Raw genomic sequence first — 24,598 nt, forward strand, 5'->3', positions numbered from 1 at the left:
GTGAGGAAAAAAAAAAAAAGATGTTGTTTTAACCCACTAAGTTTTGCGGTGGTTTGCCAGCAACAACTGATTACCAAAGTACTGGTCATCCATAGATGCCTTTTTTCTAAGTATAAGACAATTACTCCATTGCAAAGAAAATATGACAAACGTTTCCCCACAACCTTTTCAGTCAAAATGCTAAATAGTAATTAGTCATCTGCCAAGATGAAAAAAGCACCTCTTATTTAATGCCTAAGTTTCCATGATTTTTACAACGCTTCTGGCAGTCTTGGGGCACTGGCTTAATTATCATTTAGCTAAATTACCATTTAGCTTTAAAAAGTCATTTAGCTAAAATTCTAGATGAATTATCCACTGCTGGATAAGTGATGGCAAATGAAATTGTTACCACTTCTATAGATGCTGTTACTTAATTTTCCCAAATCATTTCTTTTCTTGAAAGTGCCCTGTCATCCTCTACAAAGAGAAAAAAAAAACCCTTTGATTTGTTAAGGTTTTAAAAAGAAAAAACAAAAATAAATGCTGATAACTAGAATTTGAGTCACCATTTGCAAAACATAGAGGACAATTTAACTGCTCCCTCAATATAAAACAAACTTCTCTAAAATATAACATTGAAAGTGTTGTCTTCTTATCTGAGAAAGTAGGTAACTAGAAATCAGGTATTGTTGAGTTAGTATACAATGGTCTTAAATTGGTTTCAACTTTCGCTTCTCAAAAGGTAGTCAAGCACAACTCAAAAGTTCCATATTCAAATTCATTCTTCACATAAACTTTCTTGCATCTTTTCAGGGACAAGGTGAAAGTCCATATCAATTTCTGTGCTGAAATTTTGGCAGGTCTTCTCATTTGAAACTTTTCTGTTGCTCCATCAGCCCCCATTTTCATAGACTCTAGCATTATCTTCTCTCATTTCTGCACAGGATGGTGTTGGAGTACAGGGCAGGAGCAGGATCTGATCTCCACGTGTCTGATCTGCTAAGGAATATTTAATATTTGCATATCTGTGTCCCTTCTTGTTTTTCTGCTCTTCCTCAATCATGCACTGGAGTGTTTGATATGATGCTGGATGATCATATAGATAAATCAGTACTGTGCTTCTGTTTGGACCATCCCTGCCCTCTGAGACTGCATCTGAATGGTTTTGGGCACATCAGTGTCACAGTCATCACCTTTTCTCTGATGAAACCAATAAAGGTATCAGTCACAATGAATGTTCCTATGTGGCCAATTCCAGCACTGTAGCGAACCACTGCACGCCCAGTTTCCACAAGGGTCTCCTGCGAATGGTGCACTTCCTCCAAGAAATCCAGCATGCCCCCAGGGTCACTGGGTATTCCATGATCTGGCCAGGTCTGAAAATGGTATTGCCAGACCTTTCTCTTTGTATCCCCTTGTCCAGTCTTTGAAAGTTTAAGTCCACTTAACATGTAGTCACTCGTGGCACTTTCTTTGACGTTCCTAACATGCATCACCCTATATTCTCTTAGAGCATATTCATCAGGCCAGTATTTGGCACATTTACTCTTTCCTCTCTCTACTTCTTTTGTTGTCATGACAATCACTCGTGAGTTCTCCGGGAATACCATCAGGCAGAAGTCATTTACCATGTTTTGCAGACAGCCTTATGTGGCAATGTAACTCTTTTTGGGCTCTGAATTGTTGCACTTGGTTTCAAATTCAGGCATTATAATATTTGCATTGATATAATCTGAAACAGGCTCATTGATATCACCATCATGAAGGTATGAACAAAGGGCAGAATGTTTTTACATATATTTTTATTTTCTTGCCTCTGACTCTCTTTTCAGCTGTAGAGAAGTTTGTACTCCTGTTGTGGTAGTATCTCAAATTCTTCCCAAAAGCCTTATTTGACTTTTTCTGTGCTCTCAGCTAATTTGCTTAGTTCTTGAACCCAACTTTCTATTTCAGTAGCACTGATACAAGGTGTGTTGAGGGGATGCTTGAGCTATAGTACTGTGCTACCATGTTTTCCTTCCTCAGTTAATAATTTCTCTACTTCTTTCCCAGAAAGGTGTCCCTGAAACCACCTTTCAGAGTTAGGATTCAGTTCAGAGGGTACTTGAGCTCAATAGCATCTCCATTCTTCTCTTTTCCATGAGGTTCTGTATAATACCGGACCAATTCAACCAAAGTGGCAAACTTCTCCCCTCCATATGGGTCACAGTAATCACCAGTGTTCTGAATCTTGATGTGTGTGACAGCTCCATTTCTTCTTACAGAATGTGTGAAGTCTCTGGGGTTACTTTTACCGGGCCTTGCCAAAAAAACTGCTATTAACTCTTGTCAATAGGAGGTTTTCTGCCTCTACACCAGTGATATTTGGGTGAAACCATCTCTGCGATGTCATGTTCCTTGTGCCCTCCTGTTTTGGGATGGACCCATTCCTAGCTCAGGCTCCACTGAACCTAGTCACTTCGCCTGCTATAGGGAGGCCAACTAGGGACCAGAAGGAGTCAGACCCTCAGATGGGTATAGATTTCTTGTATCATGTTGAAGATCATGCTTCTATTGTAACAGTTAAACTCTTAGATTATCTGCTGTCCTTCTAAAATTTGTCTGTTTTCTGACTGCCTTTAACAATTTCTATATTTTTCATTTGTTTTCTATCATTATACCATTATTATTATTATTTTATTCCACCAGGGATTCACGAAGTTTCTTGACTCTAAGAGCCAGTACCATTAGTTCTGAAAAATATTTAATCATTACACTTACTGTGCCTTCCCCATGTCTTTCTTCTGATATTCAAATTAAATTGTTAGACTATCTCAACTCTAACCTCTGTATCTCGTAACTTCTCTTTCATCTTTTTGATTCCTCCATACTGTGTTATTTTTACCCACCTTCTTTCAGCTTTGTCTAATCAGCTGTTAAGCATGTCCACTGACTTCTTAATTTTGGTCACTTTACATTTCAGTTCTAAGATTTCAATTGAGTTCTTCTAATTTGCTATGTTAACTTTTTATTGAATTTTTTTTTAAAGATTTATTTTTATTTATTCCCCACCCCCCTTGTTGTTTGCACTTGCTGTATCATTCATCTTCCTCGTTTCTTTTTAGGAGGCACTGGGAGCTGAACTGGGACCTCTGATGTGGAGGGAGGTGTCTAATTGCTTGAGCCACCTCTGCTCCCTGCTTTTTTGTGTCTCTCATTGTGTTTCCTGTGTCTCTTGTGGTGTCATCTTGTCATGTCAGCTTGCTGCGCCTGCCTGTCACACCAGCCCGTGTCTTCTTTAGGAGGCACTGGGATCCACACCAGCGACCTCCCATGTGGTATGCAGGCAACCAGTCATTTGAGCCACATCCATGTCCCTGAATTATTTTTCAATACAAATCTTTTCACTTTTATTGAAATGTTCAAGGTTGGCTTTATTTCTGTAATCATAATTAGGGTAGTTTTTTAAAAAGCCTCTGTCTGATAATTCTAGTATCTAATATCTTTGTACATCTGCTACTGTTTTTTGTTTCTACAGGTTCTGATTCATAGTGTCTTCTTTCTTTGTGTATTTGGTTAGTTTTTAATATCTGAGACATTGCACATGAAAAATTTCTTTAAGTATTACTTTGATGCCTAGGATAACGAAATCTTCCTCTGAAAAGGATTCTTCCATTTGCTTCTGCCAATAGCTGTCTGGGTGCCACAGCAATCTAAAACCATCTTAATCTACATTCAAGATGTCAAGTTCTTAGAAACAACAGCAAGTAATTCTAAAAGATCTTGCAGGGTAACGGAAAAGTTCCAGTCCACTCCCTGGTTCAAAATGGGAAACAATTTGTTCCAAATTACCTAGAAAGAAGTCTTACCTAAACTTCTTTCAAAGAATAATATATTTTGGATATTATTCAATATGCATATACGCAAATATATAAATTTGCAAAATAAATGTCATTCTAGTGTATAAAGAACTTTCTCATCCTTTTCTACACTTGTATATACCATAATTTGCTTAACCAATTCCTATTGATGGAAATGTAGGTTATTCCTAATCTTTTGCTATTATAAACAATACTACATGTACTAGCATATCCAAAAGCTGTACTCCCAGAAGTAACAGAAATGTTAGGACAAAGGATCCCTATATTTACAATTTTGATAGATATGGTCAAATTGTCCTCCAGTGCGGTTGTACCCATATACATGTCCTTCCTTCCTTCCTTCCTTCCTGCCTCCCTCCCTCCATTCCCTCCCTCCCTTCCCTCTTTCCCTCTTTCCCTCCTTCCTTCTTTGTCTTTATTTTTTAAATGTTACATTCAAAAAATATGAGGTCCCCATATACCCCCCCACCACCCTCACCCCACTCCTTCCCCCATAACAACAACCTCCTCCATCATCATGAGACATTCATTGCATTTGGTGAATACATCTCTGAGCACCACTGTACCTCATGGTCAATGGTCCACACTATACCCCACACTCTCCCACAGTCCACCCAGTGGGCCATGGGAGGACATACAATGTCCAGTAACTGTCCCTGCAGCACCACCCAGGACAACTCCAACCCCTGAAAATACCTCCACATCACATTTCTTCCTCCCACTCCCTATCCCCAGCAGCCACCATGGCCACTTTCTCCACACCAATGCCACATTTTCTTCAACTACTAATCACAGTAGTTCATGAATAGAATATCAGTAAGTCCACTCTAATCCATACTCTATTCCTCTATCCTGTGGACCTTAGAATGGTTGTGACCACTCCACATCTAAATCAAGAGGGGGCTTAGATTCCACATGGATGCTGGATGCAATTCTCCTGCTTTCAATTGTAGGCACTCTTGGCTCCCTGGTGTGGTGGTTGACCTTCTTCACCTCCGTGTTCGCAGAGTGGAGTAAGTCCAATAAACCAGAGTGTAGGGGTTGCAAGTCTGTTGAGGCTCAGGGCCTGGCTATCACATGGTCAGTCCAGAGATTCAGGTCCCCTGGGTATACATTAAACCCCAGCACCAACTACAGTTCTGGTAAAGGTAACAGGATAGGCTTGTGGGCAAAGATCAGATCTGATCGAGCTCCATCACACAGAAACACAAACTCCAAAGTGGGGCCAACTGACACAGCACTGAACTCCATCTGGCATAACCATAGAACCTGTGGATCTCTGTAGCCCTCAGAAGAACCAATACCTGGGGTTGTATCTACTTTATCTGTCTTTGGGACTCTGCTGAGGTGTGCATAAGAGCAACCCCTCTGATAACCTCTTGGCTCTTTCTGGAGACTCATAGCAATATAAACTCATTTGTCCTTTCCATTTCCCCCTTTTATTCAGGTCAAAAAGCATTTTTAACTTTGGTATTATATGTAGACTGAGATATTCTGCTGGTCCGAGTTGACCCTTTTATTCAAGGTCATTTTCTAGTTACATCATCAGCTGGTACTTGGTAGTAATCCCTCGGCGCCAGGGAGGCTCATCCCCGGGAGTTATTTCCCACACTGGGAAGGCAACACATTTACATGCTGAGTTTGGCTTCAAGACTGGCCACATTTGAGCAACATGGAGGCTCTCATGAGATAACTCTTAGGCACCCTGCAGCTCTATGCCATGTTCTTATTTCAGGTGCACAGGCTTACAAGCATAGTCATTAGTATGAACGGCTCATTGTTGGACCTTCCTTCTTTTTTGGTCTTTGCCGTTGCACTTGGAGGATGGTTGCTGTTCCTTTAGGGACTGTGAGAGAGCTCCCCTGGCTAGGAACTCAGCACTCCCTCAGTTGTTGTTTTTTAATTGTAACCACTATGAAAATATCCAAACATTTTTATGTACCCTGGATATATGCCCTGGAGAACTCCCTACCTACCATGTGTCCCCTGTCAATAACATTCCACACCAGTATTCCTCCCCTGCCACTGTTGAACCTCTCTGTGATCCAAAACTTCTTGAAAAATGAAGCCCAATATATTGCCAGGTTCCATTAATAGTAAAATGGAATATAGTGATAAGTTTTTAAAGATTAGATATAGAATACATATTAATTTAGAAAAATTTAGGTAAAAATATATTGGGGTATCAAAATATTAAAAAATGCAAAAGCTTTGTTTTTGATGTTTTGCCTTCCATCACTGCAATAAGTGTTGCCCTGTATGCAAACTGGCAAGGCAACTTCTTCCATCTTTTCCTCAGTGTCTACGTCCTTTCTTTTTCTTTTTTTTTCGAATTATTAAGCTTATCTTCACAAAAGTTTTAGATCACAGTAATTCATATGTACAATATACAGTACTCCCACATATCCAACATAAACCCTTTTCCCTTCCACAGCAATAATCTTTTTACATATTCATAGTATATTTACTGAAACTGATGTACAGATATTGAGACAATAGCTTTCAAACAAGGTAACATTTGTGTTTACACTGTGGTTTATATTTTAGACTATACAATTTTCTAAATTTTTAGTTATCTTATGTTTTACATTATGATTTACATTTTAGCCTATCAGCCCCTATATATTTTTGGTGTAATTTTACATGTCTTCTATCCATCCTTGAGTACTCTTGTGGAACAATTCTATTGCCCACACAGTTACATTGATTCCATCTATTCAATACCTCTTTCCCCCTCCCCTTAGGGCCCACAGTGACAGTCAATCTTTATTGCTTGAAGGGCCATGTTCAGAGATACTTGCAACAGTGTTGAGGGCTTGACATGCTCAACTGCCCTAATGCATTGGGAGCCACCATTTCTCTCGAGAGATACAATTCCCTCTATTTGAGAACATCAGTCCTCCCCAGGATGTGGGTATATCTTCACTCTCATTATATAGGTTTCTATCCAATGATATAACCCACTATGGCAAAATGAGCACTCACACACTCCCTAGGAGCCTGTCCTGTGTCGGATTATCCCCTTTAAGCATCTTAAACAGGTACCCTTTCTTATTATATTTTTGAAAAATTTTTCTCAGCATTATACTCTCAACCAAATACCTGACAATCTCCTATGTTCATATGTTCCCCCACACTTCCATTTACATGTTCACCAGCAATTTGTTTCCCCACACCATCATCAACATGGTATAGTTGTTTTAATTTATACTTTCATTTTTGTTTTAGGATTTTTAAAATGACAAAGCAGACCTATATAACATATACTGCTTGGCACCTTTTAAAAAAAAATTAACAATATATCATAGATAACTTTCCATGTAAGTAAATATAGATGTAACAATTTTTTTCTAACTAAAATTTACATTAAAGTATAAATATTCAAAGATAAAAGTACACAAATCATAAGAGTACAGATCAAAGAACACTTCCAAAGAAATTCACTCATATAACTATCATCAAGACAAGGAAAATATATTGTCAACACACCAGAAGGCCCCCTTGTGCCCAACAAAAGTAACAATTATTCTGACATTATACAGGTTTTTTTTTTTAATAACAGCTTTAGTGAGGCAAAATTTACATACCATAAAATGATTTTTTTTTGCAGATGTTTTAATTTTTTTTCCAATATCCTGATGGAATTTTCTGGAAAGTAACATTTCTCCTGGAAATCACAAAGTGGACTGCCATGAAGTGAACCATGTTTTCAGATTAAAAGTATTCTTCAGGCTAAAAGTTCTTCAGTTTCATAAAGAACTTCGGTTCCATAAAAATCCATAAAATATCATCAAAAGAAATAATGACTAGATTTACAATATTAAAATTAGGGGAGCAGATTGTAGCTCAAGTGGTTGCAAGCCTGCTTCCCAAGTATGAGGTTCTGGTTTCAATGCCCAGTATCTCCTAAAAACAAAACAAAACAAAACAAACAAATAAAACAACCAACTCTACTTGGGGAGTGGATGTAGTTCAGTGGTTTAGTGCCTGCTTCTCATATATGAGGTCCTGGGCTCAATCCCCTGTACCTCCTAAAAAAAAAATTATATTCTACAAATATTATAAACATAAAGCAATGCCTGACTTAGAAGAGCCTTTGATATACTATGAAGTTTCATAAAACACATACAAAAATTTATGTACTTAAAATCAATAGGGGGAAGCAGATATGGTTCAATGGATAAAGTTTCCGCCTACCATATAGGAGGTCCAGAGTTCTATACCCAGGGCCTCCTGGCCCATGTGGTTAGCTGGCCCATGTGGAGTGCTGTCACACACAAGGAGTGTTGCTCCGCACAGGGGTGCCTCCCATACCAGGAGTGGCCCCTGTGCAAGGAGTACAGCCCTGTGCAGGAGTACAGACCACCCAGGAGTGGTGCCACCCACATGGAGAGCTGGAGCAGCAAAATCACGCAACAAAAAACAGACAAAGAGAAGAGATAATATGAGATGCAGTGAACTAGGGAGCTGAGGTGGAGCACGAGAATTATCTCCTCACTCCTACTCTGGAAGGTCCCAGGATGGGTTCCTGGAGCCGCCTAATGAGATAACAGACACAGAAGAACACACAGCCGGGGGGTGGGGGGGTATATGGTGACCCATATTTTTTAATGTAACATTAAAAATAAATAAATTAATTAATTTAAAAAAAAAAGAACACACAGCGAATGGACACAGAGAGCAGACAATGGAGGGATGGGGGAGGGGGGAGAAATAAAAGAAAAAAACATCAATAGGGGACAGGGAAGCAGATGTAGCTCAAGTGGTAAGGCCTCAACCTGTCATATGGGATGACCTAGGTTTGATCCCTGAGAACCTCCTGGTGAAAAAGAAGAAGAGAAAGAGTGCCTGCACAGTTAGCCAGTGCCCACACACAAATGAGTTATGTAGCAAGATGATGACGTAACAAGGGAGAGATGAAGGGGAGAATCAAAGTGAAGCACAGCAGAGATCAGGAACTGAGGGGGTGCAATTGACAGGGAACCTCTCTTCACATCAGAGGTTCCCAGGATTGAATCCCTCTGAATCCGAGAAGAGAAGACTAAAAAGAGAAATAGTTAATAATGTGACTAGTAATGGAAGAAAATGTAGCACTGATGTGGAGACAGTGGCCATGGTAGTTGCTGAGGGCAGGGAGAGGGAAGAAGAAATGTGATGACTGGATCACAGAGTGGTTCAACAATGGCAGCGGAGGAATACTGATATGGGATGTTATTGACAGGATATATATGGTTGACAGGGAGTTATACAGGGCATATGCCCAGGGTATATGGTAATGTCTATATATACTCATACTGGAAACAATTAAAAACAACAGCTGGGGGGGTACTGGGCTCCTGGCCGGGGGGTCACTGTTGTGGGCCCTGGGAGAGCAGCGGCAATCCTCCAGGTGCAACGGCAAGAACCAGGAAGGAAGGAGGGCCCAACAGTGGGCTCTTGATACTAATGGCTACACTTTTGAGCCTATGCACCTGCAATAAGAACAAGGCCTAGAGTAGCATTGTGCCTGGGGGTTTCCTCCTGACAGCCTTCATGTTACTCAAATGTGGCCACTCTCACAGCCAAACTCAGCGTGTAGATGTGATGCATTCCCCCCAGCATCACACGACACCCGGGGATGAGCCTCCCTGGCACCGAGGGATCACTACCACATACCAGCTGAAGAAGCAACTAGAAAATGACCTTGAATTAAAGATTCAATGCGGAACAGCAGAATATACCTGTCTACATATAATAACATGACTTCGGGAAGCGGTTTGACCTAATGTAAGGGGGAAATGGAAAGGAGAAATGAGATTATAAGGCTGTGAGTCTCTAAAAAAGAGTCTGGAGGTTGTCAGAAGGAATAGCCCTAGGTACAACTGAACAGAGTCTAAGAGACAGATAAGGTAGATACAACCCCAGGTATTGGTTCTTTTAAGGGATAAAGAGACCCACGGGTTCTATGGTCATGGCAGAAGGGGTTCACTGCCATGACAGATGGCCCTTCTTTGGAGCTGGTGTTTCTGCGTGATGCAAATGGACTCAGAGGGGATCTCTTTTCACAAGACTTGCATGCTACTTTATTGGAATTGTAGTTGGTGCTGGGTTTAAGATATATGTAGGGGATTTGAATCTCTGGACTGATAATATGACACCCAGGCCCAGAGCCTCAACAGACTTCAGCTCCTACACTTTGACTTATTGGACTTACTCCACTCAGCTAACATGGAGTTGAAGAAGGTCAACCACCACAACATGGAGCCTAGAGTGTCTACAACTAGAAGCGGGGAGAGTGCATCCAGTACCCATGTGGAATCTAAGCCCTCACTTGACATAGGTGTGCAATGGACACAACCAATCCAATGTCCACAGAGAAAATGTGGAATGGGTGTGGGAACAGTAGCCATGGGGGCTGCTGGGTGTGGGGAACGGGAGGAAGAGATGAGATGTGGAGGCGTTTTCAGGATGTGGAGTTGTCCTGGATAGTGCTTCACGGACAATTACGGGACACTGTAGACCCCCCCAGGGCCCACTGGATGGAACGTGAGAGAGTCTGGGCTATGATGTGGACCATTGACTATGGGGTGCAGTGATGCTCAGAGATGAACTTACCAGGTGCAATGGATGTATCACGATGATGGGAGAGAGTGTTGCTGTGGGGGGAGTGGGGGGCGGGGGCGGTGGGGTTCAATGGGACCTCATATATTTTTTTTAATGTAATTAAAAAAAATAATAATAAATAAATATTAAAAAAAAAAAAAAAAAGAAATGTGATGAGGGGCATTTTTGGGACATGGAGTTGTCCTAAATGATATTGCAGGGAGAGATGATGGACATTACATATCCTGCCATAACCCACTGAATGGACTGGGGGAGAGTGTAAATTACAATGTAAATTATTGTCCATGCAGTGCAGCAGTGCTCCAAAATGCATTCACCAAATGCAATAAATGTGCCACAATGATGAAAGAGGTTGTTGATGTGGGAGGAGTGGGGGTGTGTGGGGTGTGGGATATATGGGAACCTCTTATATATATATTTTTTTATTTTTGTCTTTATTTGTTTTTTTAATGTTACATTAAAAAAATATGAGGTCCCCATATACCTCCCGTCCCCCTCACCCCACTCCTCCCCCCATAACAACAATCTCCTCCATCAGCATGAGACATTCATTGCATTTGGTGAATACATCTCTGAGCACCACTGTACCTCATGGTCAATGTCCACACCATAGCCCACACTCTCCCACAGTCCACCCAGTGGGCCATGGGAGGACATACACTGTCTGGTAACTGTCCCCACAGCACCACCCAGGACAACTCCAGCCCCCGAAAATGCCCCCACATCTCATCTCTTCCTCCCACTCCCTACCCCCTGCAGCCACCATGGCCACTTTCTCCACACCAATGCCACATTTTCTTCAATTACTAATCACAGTAGTTCATGAATAGAATATCAGTATGTCCACTCTAATCCATACTCTATTCCTCCATCCTGTGGACCTTAGAATGGTTGTGACCACTCCACATCTATATCAAGAGGGGGCTTAGATTCCACATGGATGCTGGATGCAATTCTCCTGCTTTCAGTTGTAGGCACTCTTGGCTTCCTGGTGCGGTGGTTGAACTTTTTCACCTCCATGTTAGCCGAGTGGGGTAAGTCCAATAAACCAGAGTGTAGGGGTTGCAAGTCTGTTGAGGCTCAGGGCCTGGCTATCACATGGTCAGTCCAGAGATTCAGGTCCCCTGGGTATACTTTAAACACCAGCACCAACTAAACATTTTTTGTGATCTATGCATCTTCAGAAAAATACAATTAAAATAAATAAAAACAAAAACAAAAACAAACAAACAAAAGAAATAGATACAGCCAGCAAAAACAGCAGGGTGGGGGAGGGAAAAATAAATCTTTTAAAAAAATCCATAGGGGACAAAAAGCTTCTAAGAAACTGATTTTTCTGCAGATAGTAACTATAATCTCTGGACAAAATACAAAAAACAAAATGTCAACATGATGATACTGGAGAACAACCCAAAGCAAGTAGAATCTGGAAGAGGACCAACACTTGAAGAAATCTCTCTGTACTGGATAAGGTAACCATTTTCACAGGTTCTAAGTTGACATTAAGCCCTATCCCACACCTTGTGGAGTGAATAAAATTCCAAAAAGAAAAAAAAGCCCCAAGAGTCAAAAGAGAAAAAAAAAATCAAACAAATAATACAATATCTGATAAAAAAAAAAACTTCACATAAAGGGCTTATCAGCAGACAAAGATGACAAAGGAAAGAGTCAATGAACTTAAAGACAGATTAATAGATCTCATTTGATCTTATGAACTGAGAAAGAAGTGGATTTTTAAAAAATGAACAGAGCCCAGGGACTGATGGAACAATATCCAAAGATCCAGCATACACACTAGAGGAGAACAGAAAGAGAACTGGGCAGAAAAAAAATGGAAGAAAGAATGGCAGAAGCTTACCCAAATTTGGTGAAAACAAAAAATTTTACACATTTAAGCTCACTAAACTCGAACTAGGATAAATAAGAATAAAGTCAAATGTAGGCACATCAGACCCAAACTGCTGAAAACTAAACATAAAGACAAATTCTCCAAAGCAGCCAGAGAAAAACAACACATGCATAATTTGGATACAATCCAAATTATTTTTGACTTCTTACCAAAAATAATGGAATCAAGAATACTCAAACACCATCTTTAAAATGTGAAGGGAAAAGAAACTCACTGAACTATAATTCTACATAGAGCAAGAATATTTTAAAATGAAGGGAAAATACATTTTCAGATTGAGGGAAAATAAGAATCACCAGCAGAACTGTGCTAAAAGTAAATGAAGATCTTCAGACTGAAGTGAAATTATACCAGATGGAAACTTAGATTTTCAGGAAGAAATAAAGAGCATCTAAATAAATTAAGAGAAAAAATGTTTTAATTTTGGAAAAAATACATAAACCGTTTAAAGTAAAAATTATGACATTGTAAATTTTATAAGATAGGGAGGTATAATACATATGCCACCTATTGGATAAAGGGAAGAATGGACGGACATATGCAGTTGTAAAATATCTGTATTACATTCACTATATCTACAGCTATATGTAGTTTATGAAGAGTTAGGAATACATATTTTTATCCCTAGAACAAGTATTTTAAAATAATGCAAGGAAGTATAACGTAAAGCCAGCAGATAAGTTAAAGTAGAATTCTGAAAGATATCCAAATTATCCAAAAGAAGGACAGAAAGTAGGAATACAGGACAAAAAAGAGAGGGTATAAATAGAAAGCAAATAGTATAATGGTGGACCAAAGTCTTACCATACTGATAACCACACTGTCAATGGACTCAAACTCCAGTTAAAAGGCAGAGGTAATCAGAATGGGTTTTACAGAAGCAAAACCTAGCTATAAGATGTCAACGAGAGGCACTTTAATACAAAGATTCAGATTAAAATTAAATGTTGTATGAAGTATAAATACATTTTGCAACATGGATGAATCTTGAAAACATGCTAAGTAAAAGAAGTCAGTCACAAGAGACCATATACTGTATGATTCCATTTATATGAAATGTCCAGAGGAGGCAAATCTGAAGACCAAAAGTACATTAGTGGTTGCCTAGGGCTGAGGAGCGTTAGGGGCAATTGGGATTGACTGCTAATAGGTATAGGATTATTTTGGGGGTGATAACATGTGCGACAAGGGGTTAATATCCATGATATATAAAGACATGTTACAAATCAGCAATAAAAAGACAAATGACCCAGTTAAAAATTGGTCAAAAGACTTCAATAGGCATTTGTCCACAGAAGAAATATAAATGGCAAAAAAAAAAAAAACCACATGAAAAAATTATCATCACCACCAGCTATTAGGGAAATGCAAATCAAAACTACAATGAGATATCATTTCACACTTACCAGAATGGGTACTATTAAAAAGACAGAGGGAGCAATGTAGCACAAGTGACTGAACATCTGCTTCCCATGTACAAGGTCTTGAGACCATCCCTGGTACCTCCTCAAAACAAAAAAACAACTCTCATTGGGGAGCAGATATAGCTCAGCGCTAGAGTGTCTGCTTCCCATGTACAAGGTCCTGAGTTCAATCCTGGTACCATCTAAAAAAAAAGAGAGCAAGAGAGAACTATAAGAGTTGGAGAGGATGTAGAGAGAGAGGAACAGTTATTCACTGTTGGAAATGTAGAATGGTACAGCCACTGTGGAGGACTATTTGGCAGTTCCTAAAGTTGAGTATAGATTTGCCATGTGATCCAACAATACCACTACTGGGTATATACCCAGAAGAACTGAGAGCAGAGACGCAGACATCTGCACATTGCTGTCCATAGCAGCATTATTCATGATTGCCAAAAGTTGAAAACAACCCAGATGTCCAACAACCAATGAATGGATAAACAAATTGGTATATACACGCAATGGAATATTATGAGGCTGCAAGAAGAAATTAAGTCAAAAAGCATATGACAACATGGATGAATCTGGAGGACTTGAGTGAAGCAAGCCAAACACAAAAGAACAAATACTCTATGACTGTGCTACTATGAACTAAATATATTGTGTAATGTCATGGAGTTACTAACTTGAATATGGGTCCCTAGAAAATAGACTGAATTTAGAGAATGGAAAGCTGAGGGTTAACTTATGCGAATTGGTAAAAAGGACATGTTAATCTCTGGAAATGAACAGAAAAGATGAAAGCACAACATAATGCTGGTAACTAGCAATACTATTATGTGAGTATGAAAGTGGTTTAAAGGGAAAGTCTAAGGTCATGTACATTACTAAAAGGAAAACTTAAAAAAGTAACATGGAAGTGTATAGCATAGTAAAACTGCATGTGAAATATGAATATGGATAAAACTGCATATATAAGACCATTTTTGTTTGAAGCTGAACAAATGCATGTTAATACTGCAAGATGTTAACAACAGACAGAAAACACATTTTGCTAAGTGAAAGAAACCAGACACAAAGTATATACTACATATTGTATGATTCTACACAAAGTATATACTACATATTGTATGATTCTATACATGTAAAATGTGAATTTAAATCAATTTATAAATAAGGAAGAAATTAAATTAGGGGAAGGAATGTTAAAGGGTGTGGAAGTTTCTTTGGAGTAATGAATATGGTCAAAACTTTTTTGTGGTGATGAATGCACAACATTGTGACTATACTAAAAGTCACTGATTATACCCTTTGGATAGATTGTATGGTATGTGAATACATCTCAAAACTGCTTAATAAATACATAATTACGAAAGAACAGCCAGAAATAGCAGCTATGCACAGCAGGGGAAACAGAAATTGAGAGGTGAAGAATTTTCTTGTTTGTTTGTTTTTCATTTCTTATCATTATATTTATACATTTTATTTTTTAAAAAATATTTTAGATTCCATAAATGTAACATAAAAAATATAGGGGATTCCTATACGCCCCATTCCCTACCCCTTCCACACTTTCCCATATTAAGAGCATCCTTCATTAGTGTGGTACATTTGTTACAATCGATGAACACACATTGAAGCATTGTCACCAAGTGTGGTTTAGAGTTTATATTACAGTTCACACTCTGTTCTGCATAACTTTGTAATTTATGACAAAATATATAATGGTCTGTATCCATCATTGCAACATCATTCAGGACAATTCCAATGTCCTGAACATGCTCCCATGCGACACCTGTTTTTCTCTCTCCCTTCCCTTAGAAGCTCTGGTGGCCACTGCCTCCACATCATTGATAAAAGCTCTTCCATTGCTAGAATAACAAGTCTATAGTAGAATAACAGTACGTCTACTCTAGTCCATCGTTCATTCCTCAGTCCTGAGGATGCTGAGATGGTGATGACCACACTGCCTCTAGTTGAGAGGGAGTTTAGATTCCATAGGGCTAATGGATGGGACCAACTTGCTTGCAGTTGCAGATTCTCTCTGTTTCTTGGGATGGGTGTTGTCCATCATCATCTCCTTGTTAGTTGTCCTAGATAAATCCAAAGAACCAGAGACTAGGTGTTGCAACTCTGTTGAGTTTCAGAGCTGACTTAGCAAAAGGACAGCCCAAAGATTTAAGTCTCTTAAGACATGCACCTTTCAACTCCAGTACTAACTATAGGTTCAAATAGAAGGGGCAGAAGAGTTATATGTAGGGGAATCACAACTGAGTCAAACTCTATCACACTGGGGAGCATAAATTTCAAAGTAGGGCCCACTGACAGGGCACCAAAATTCTGAGGTGTCAGCCCTGCCTATAGTGTCTAAATGTCTCCAGAGTCCTGCTATTTGAGGTAATGTTTACTGTAGCAGTCAATGAGATCCTGCTGAGATGTGCATAAGTGTAACCTCTGAAATGACCTCCCAACTCAGTCTGAAGTCTCTTAGCCATAAAAATTCATTTGTCTTTATCCTTTCCCCCTTTTGGTCAAGGTCTTTTTCCAGCTGTGCTGTTAGTTGGTGCTTGGTAGTAATCTCTCAGTGCCAGGGAAGCTTATCCCTGGGAGTCATGTCCCATGCTGGGGGGTATTATTATAATTGAAATACTGGAAACACTTTAAAAATGATTGAAGTGATGAATGCACAACTATGTGATTATATCAAATACCATTAAGTGTACACTTTGGATGAATTGTATGCTTTATTAATATGTATCAATAAAATTGATTGGTTGAAAAAAAAAGTTATTCCATTCCTGTGGCTGTGAACTCACTACAAGTAGGACCTTTTGATGAGGTTACTTCAGTTAAGGTGAGTCCTACCTCAATCAGAATGGGTCTTAATCTGATTACTGGAGTCCTTTACAAGCAGACAAAAAAGAGAGAGAGAGAAAGCCACAGGCAATAAGGCACTGAACATCAACACATCCTGGAAGAGAACGGAGAGATCAGGAGATGCTGCCATGTGCCTTGCCATGTGACAGAGGAGCCAAGGATCATTGGCAGCTAACCCCAGAATGTGAGTCTTTGGAAGAAAGCATTGCCTTGATGACATCCTGATTTAGACTTTCTTTTAGCCTCAAAATCATGAGCTAAGAAATTCCCAATTGTTTAATCTGACCCATTTCACGGTATTTGCATGAGCAGCTTAGGAAACTAAAACACATCACCTTAGAAATGCATTTAGGTCAAATTTAGTTCAAAATTAAGAAGTCCTATAAACGGTTGGTCTACTGCAAGCTTTAAAGATGAGCTCCAAAGAGAATTCCTGCAAAAGAGGACTGTTTTGACTAAAGTCAAAGGGATACCTTGAAGTATGGTTTAAGGGGAACCCTTACCCTGGTATGTCTACCAGGGAGCAGCTAGTCAAGAAATTGGTATTCTGAAATCTAGAATCCAGAATATTTAGGAGCAGGACACAGAAGAAACTGTGTCCACATGAGAAGATCTGAAATCCATATACTAGTTCAAGCCTTTGAGAAGAACCAATTCCCTGATATTGCTATTAGGGAAGAATTGATTAAAGAAACAGGCATTCTGGAATCAAAAATTCAGATATGGTTTCAGAACCGAAGATCTTGGCACCAAAGGCAGAACAGCAGGGGACCTCTGAATTCCTTGGCAGATGCTGCAAATCTGAGGAAGAGGTGCCTGTTCAGCAGCACCAAAATGAACATTTTACTGTCTCAAGCAGATCCCATAATTTTCCTCCCTCTAATTCTTTCAGCATTAAGCAGAATTCTCACCTTCTATTCCACACATCCTTTATTCCTTGGAATCCCTTTGGGGGTAGTGCGAGTTAGGCACCCAGACTGTACAGGCAGGAGAAAACTCTCACTCACCTGTGATGCTAATGAATCACGTGCCAATAGTACAGCATCCTGGAAGGGGGCTCTTAGATATTCAGACTTCTTTCTGGTCCCAATACCAAGGAAAATGTCAGGATCACAATGAATACACTGGCCTGGGTGTACTACAAAGAGCTATTTGCAGCACACACCTGATAATAAAAAAAAATAATTGAAGGATCTAGCTCAACAAGACATACTTTCTTAATGCAGTGGTGGGATGAGTGGCATCAAGCTCTGATTGTAGAACAGGAACCTCCTGAAGGGACACTTGGACATTCACGACCCACTGAGAAAGACCTGCAGCAACATCTGGCACAGTCAACATCTGGCACAGTCAGCTGAAGAGTCATCTCTTTACCAACAGCACCAGCAAAATCTAGAAACATCAAGTCTTTAAATCAGCATCTGCCAACCGCAGATTTACAGTAAAAGGCACAACCTTTTCTAAATCTAGATCCACAGGAGCAGGGCTCTCCACTACCCAAACCACCCCCCGAGCAAGGAAGATTTTCAGTTTCTGTTCCACATGCTGTGAAGCTCACCAGGACCTCATCTTCAAGAGGAGGAAGATGTTGGCCTCACCATCCTAGTCCAGGCCTCCTTTCCTTTGATGCAGAATCATGGAATTGAAACAATGTTGAACATGGAAGACACCATGTTCTGAAGCAAGACTAACACACAAAGAAGGATAATTCACTTGTAACCCAAATGCAGACTTATACCCTGCTGTAGGCAATGCTTACCTTCTCTATTCACTTCATTGAGTAAACGATTGTTTTGAAGCTGCACCCTACCTCTGGAGGCACTATGGACACCTGGCAGTGGACACAGTTGCTGATTGCTTGATAAATAAAAGCAATTTCATGACACATATGACCTCCTCCCTGCAATCATCATTTCCTCAGCAATCGGGGCAATCCACAAACTATAAATGACCTCATAATAGGAGAAAAGTTCTATCTGCACATCCTCCCTTCTGGCTAGGAGGCAAGTTAAACTTGAAATGCAGTTAATGTGTGGAAAATGAGGACATGCTATAGTTCCTGATGATGTGTGTCTTAGTTTGCCAAAGGGCTACTGAGGCAAAGTACCAGAAATGGGTTGGCTTTAAAAACAATCAACTTTATTGATACATATTAATAAAGCATACAATTCATCTAAAAAAGAAAGAAAGAGAGAGAGAGAGAGGAAGGAAAGAAGGGAGGAAGGGAGAAAGAAAGATGCATGTATTTAGGGCCAACCACCAGTGTTTTTTTGACAACTGCAAACACAAAGCATTAAAATATGAAGACTCTGTGTTCCCATGTCACACACAAAACAGACACCTGGAAAGTCACTTGTTTGTTTCCTAACATCAAGCAGCATAGAGAGGACACAGGCTTCTATCTTTCGCTTTACCCAGTGAGGTTATTTTGCTTCTAAAGGCCTTATGATATTCTCCAGGGTTTTACATGTTTTGTAATATTTTTACTTTTCAGCAATTACCTGCAAGGTTCTGTCTGCCCCAGGAGGCTTGTACAACCTTGTTCAACGTAAGTGATTATAATGATGTTGCATAAAACGTGAAAGGACAAAGGAGTGTAAGGTAAACTCTGTATATACAATGAGCCTCATTCATGTGACTAAAATCTAAGTCAGTGGCTGTGTCTCCCAACCCAATGATCCAGGGCTACTGACCACACAAATGCCTGTCAAACAGCCAACAAGCAACATGAAGTACACTGCTTGTCTGCTGGAGAAGGAAGATCATGATTAGGTTAAGGCCAAAGGGAGTAAGTGAAAAAAGGAGGTAACTGTATGCATATATGTATGCCATAGGAAGATGTCAGGAACATTTTATTTTTTAAAAAGAAGAAAGAAAATTTGCAAGAGTCTTCATTCACTTAACCAACATTTACTGAGTACCCACTTTATGCTGTGCACCATTCTATGTCCTTGGAATACTGCAACAACAATAAAAAATCAGACAAAATCCAACAAACAGTAAATATAGTAAGTGAATTATATTTTAGATGGTATTAAGTAATATGCAGAGATATAAAGCCAGAAAGGGTTTTAATAAATAAGTGGACCATAAGGACATTACTAAGAAGGTGCTATTTTTGTGTTAAAAAAAAATTAAAGGTACTAGGGACCAGAGATTGAACCTGGGACCTTGTATGTGGAAAGCCAGTGATCAATCACTGAGTCACATTGGCGTCCCTGAGTTGGTTTTTGTTTGTTTTGCTGGTTGTTCATTTATGTTTTTTTAGGAGGCTCCGGGAACCAAACCTGGGACCTCCCATATGGGAGGCAGGAGCTCAACCACTCGAGCCACATCTGCTCCCCAAATATTTATACTGAGTGCCGCCTACTCTTGTATGCATGCCTGTACTTGGGTGTGCAGAAAAAAACTCTGGAAGAATGTATCCCTCTTGTCCTAAACAAGGTGACCTTCGGAACCAGCAAGTTGACCTCAACTGATTTCAGGAGGTCCTGGAATCCCCCCAAATAGCACTCTACCTGCTTCCTGAAGCCTGAAATTCCCTTAGTAGGTGAAAACAATAATTCCACACTATCCAAGAGAAATGTCTGATGGGGAAAAGAAGCATGAAGTACATCAAGGTCATCAGCCAATCATTAAAGTATGTTGGCTGCTGAGGGGGTCTGGTTCATAACAGGAAAGGAGGGACAGCCAGTTGGGAAGACATAGGGTCACTCTCTGTGTTAGACTCCACATGAAAACCACAAGAAACAAAAGAAAAAACAGAGAAATGAGATCTCAACAAAAGTTAAAACTTTTGTGCATCAAAGACTTCATCATGAAAGTTAAAAGACAAAATATAGAATGGGAGAAAATATTTGGAAACCACTTATCTGACAAGGTTTTAATATTCAGATTATATAATAAAATCCTACAAGTCAAAAGCAAAGACAAATAACCCAATTTAAAAATGGGTAAAAAACCCGAAAAGATATTTCTGCAAAGAAGATATACAAATGGCCAAAAAGCACATGAAAAGATGTTCAATATCATTTTCCATTAGAGAAATCTAAATCACCAGCATGGCAAGCTGATGCAACAAGATGATGCAATGAGGAGACACAACAAGGAAACACAATGAGAGATACAACAAGCAGGGAGCAGATGTGGCTCAAGTGACTGGGTGCCTCCCTCCCACATGGGAGGTTCTGGGTTCAGTACCTGGTGCCTCCTAAAAAGAAGAGCAGACACAGACAGCACACAATGAACAGACATGGTGCAGACAGCAAGCACAAACAAGGTGGGGAAAATAAATAAATCTTTTTTAAAAATTATACTATAGGACTGTATTACACAAATAGTGAACCCTAATACAATCTATGGACTATAGCTAATAATACAATTATAATAATATTATTTTGTTGGAGATTTGGACCCAAAGGGTATCGGGAATGAAAGAAAGAGAAGAGGGGAAAAGAAACAAAGAGCAAGAATGAGCGAGAGAGCTGGGATCAGGGGGTCTGCAAGTAATAACTCTTCAGACAACTTTATTGTTTACAATACCCCAATTTATGTGACAAGAAGCAGGCATACATAGCCTACGTGCTAATAAGCATAAACACATAGCGTACGTGACATCAAGCAGCAACATGTATTAACTATCAGCATTACCCATAGTCTAATGAATTTTTTAAAATCTTATCTCAAGGTACAAAGTCTAAGTGTTCTATTTACTACAAAAGTATGTGCTCATCTTTTCTTTCAGTCTTTAACAGCTTCATCTCATTTGCTGGGAACTCTTAATTACTGCATTCCTTAGGTTGCAAGCGTAGCCATGGAGACAGCACGTCTCTCCTTGTGAGGCCACTGTGCCTCAGTTTCCAACATTCTTTCATCAACTGTAACAAAGGTACCACATTAATGCTAGGTGTTAATTAAGAGGGGGTGGGGTATGGGCTCTCCATATTTTCTGCCTGATTTTTCTGTAAATCTACATCACTAATTATATATATACATATATCATTATAAAATTATATATAAACATATGGGATATGGGTTTGCTCGTTAGGAGAAATATCTCAGAGGGGCAAAGGGGAATAGGGATGGCAGGCAAATTTCTCAGACTTCACTTTGTCCAGGCTCAGTTACCTATAACTACCTGGAGATTCATCAGCTGTGGCAACACTGTGCTGAATTCTTTTTTAAATTTTTTTATTTTTCAGAAGGCACCAGGGATTGAACCCAGGACCTCGTACATAGGAAGCAAGCATTCAACCACTGAGTTACGTCTGCTCCCCAATGAGAGTTGGTGTTTTGGTTTATTCTGTTTTTTAGAAGGTACTGGGATTAAATCCAGACCTCGTATATGGGAAGGTACTCAGCCAGTTGAGCTACATCTGCTCCCCGCTATGCTGAATTCTTGCTCTCTGGACTATTCAGACAGAGGAAGGGGAGGCACAGCTATGAAACAGGGTGTCTCAAACTGGGGTTTCCCACATTCTCAGGGAACAGACGGTTTTATGTGATAGTATGTCTATAATCACCTTTCAACAGAGCCTTACCTCAGAAGTACAGTGCTCATGTTTGCATTTGAGTTTATCAATGAGTTAATGCCAAGCAGATCCATTTTATTTGTCAGGACTAACAAGGAAAGACCAAATGCCAACAATTCAAAATGACGCACTCTGAACACCAAGTGACGCCATGACCCACTGGGCGAATTTTGCCATCGTTCAAAGAGAAAAGTAGAAGAATTGAGCCATCACATGGTGCGCAGTGGTTCAGGCCTACAATGTTGAGACTTGTGTAGGTCAAGGCATGTGAAGGTTCAGATGCACAGTGCTGAGGTGCACAGAGGTCAGGCGCATGATGTCAAGTAGTCTCAAACCCACAGTCCCAAAACCACAGCTGTCAGGATATGTTCTCTTGTACAATGGAATTCCTGTTCTGGCAGAAAACACTATTATATTAACTTAGTGCTTTGATTTTGAATTCTAATATTTTTTAGCTTTTCGGTCCTTGGCTTTTGATTGCATACTTGTGTAACAGATAGGAAATGTACTCTACAAATTTGAGTATGTGAAACATGCCAGTTGTTTTTAAAAATTTAAGTAAAGCATGATCCTGATCCTAGAATGGCAGGAGAGTTGATCTTTTGTGTTACTAGGATTCCCTAACCCTTACTGCAGGTTGTACAAAGGTTAGAATATTTGGGGAGGCTCCTCTCATCTTCAGTCTATTTGATTGCCATTGGCCCATTCTCTGTCCAGTCTGTATGATATTATGAAGCCCATAATTCACCTACAAACCAGATAAAAGCACAGTTCTAATGAGAAAAGGACACTACAGGGTGACTGATACGGGTTTTAATCAGGAAACCCATTTTCTGAAGGCAGATGCTACAAGCTCTTGATATTACCATATCTCAATAACACAGTGAAAGCCAGAAATGAGTTTTTATTTGTGAAATTAGCAGGTTGTTGATTGGCTGATGTTATAAAAGAATTCTCATTGGTGAAATTAAGAGTTTCAAGATATGTGGAAATGGTTCTGCGCCCAGGTTAGAAGAATATCTGGCTATTTGGTGACAATTATAAAATAACCTAGCTGCAGGAATGGTGTAACAAATTCCCCAAATGAAACTTTCATGCAAAGTGATGGCCAGACCACATAAAAAGATGAAAGTTTGAACTCCACTGAGATCATGAAACAGGGTGCATATACAGTGTTGTGCCTGATTGCTACTAAGTTTTGTATAATTGGCAGAATTTGGTCTGAGATTCCTTTTCATTATAATCTGAGTGTTATAAGGTTATAATGTGGCAGAGTGTGGAGAAATGAATTGTGTACTGCAGTTTGGACACGTTCTTAGTCTTGGTCTACACTCTGGGGGGTGTGGGCCCACTAAATAAGATCTCTTCAAGATGTTACTTCACTTAAGGGGTGGCCCAACTGAAAAAGGCTGAATTTTAATCCAGATACAGGGAGTGCAAGTCAGACAAAGGGGAAAGTCATAGGGAAACAGCCAGAAGCTGGAAATCAACAGAACCTAGAAGAGGAAGGAGAAAACACTGCCAGGTGCACTGCCATGTAACAGAAAAGCCATGGACGAAGGACTGCCAGCAGCCCAGCCCCAGAATCTTTGGGAAAAAAGCACTGCCGTGCTGACACCTAATTTTGGAGTTCTCCTAACTTCAAAACCCTGAGCCAATTATTTCCCTTTGTTTAAGCCAATCTTTTGCATGGTCTGACAGTCTAAAGTTGGGTGGATCCCAGAAAATCCTGTTCTTAAAGCTAATCCACTCCTGTGTATGTAAACCTTCTGTGGATGGGACCTTTTGATTAGATTCAGTTAAGGGACCTTCTTTTTGATTAGATAACTTCAGTAGGGCACGACTCATAGTGGATTTTAATCCTCATACTGGAGTCCTTTAAATTGGAAAACTAAAAAGCCTCAGACACACACAAAAACTGCAGAGAGAGAAGAACCCAGAAGCTATGAGGAAAGACCCCAGAAGCCATGTGCCTGATTGCCCACAGCTAAGCCTGGGGAGAAAGTGAGCCTGGAGGAGAATGCAGAGACTGGCAGAGCCACCATTTTGCCTTGCCATGTGGCAGGAGTCCAGGATTGCCAGCTGTTAACATTTAGTAAGCCTGCATCTCTGATGATGCCTTGATTTGGACATTTTCATTGTCTCAGAATTTTAAGCTTTTAACCTAATAAACTCCCATTGTAAATGCCAATCCAGGGAAGCGGATGTGGCTCAAGCAGCTGGGCACCTGCCTACCACACAGGAGGTCCTGGATTTGGTTCCCAGTGCCTCTTAAAGAAGATGAGCAGGACAGTGAGCTGATGCAGTGGGCTGGTGCAGTGAACTGATGCAACAAAGGGACACAGCAAGGAAACACAATGAGAGACACAACAAACAGGGAGCAGAGGTGACTTAAGAGATTGGGTATCTCCCTTCCACGTGGGAACTCATGGG

At 39.9% G+C, this 24,598-nt stretch overlaps 1 protein-coding gene and 1 pseudogene across 11 annotated transcripts in view; both read right to left on the bottom strand.

Moving 5' to 3' along the window:
- Positions 1-24,598, bottom strand: part of NINL (ninein like) — a 235,660-nt gene that overhangs the window by 172,333 nt on the left and 38,729 nt on the right. The gene's annotated exons all lie outside the window — the stretch shown is intronic.
- On the bottom strand, positions 849-2,374 carry LOC101417067 (tyrosine-protein phosphatase non-receptor type 11-like; annotated as a pseudogene).

Source organism: Dasypus novemcinctus, chromosome 24 (assembly GCF_030445035.2).
Source record: "Dasypus novemcinctus isolate mDasNov1 chromosome 24, mDasNov1.1.hap2, whole genome shotgun sequence".
Taxonomy (NCBI): Eukaryota; Metazoa; Chordata; class Mammalia; order Cingulata; family Dasypodidae; genus Dasypus; species Dasypus novemcinctus.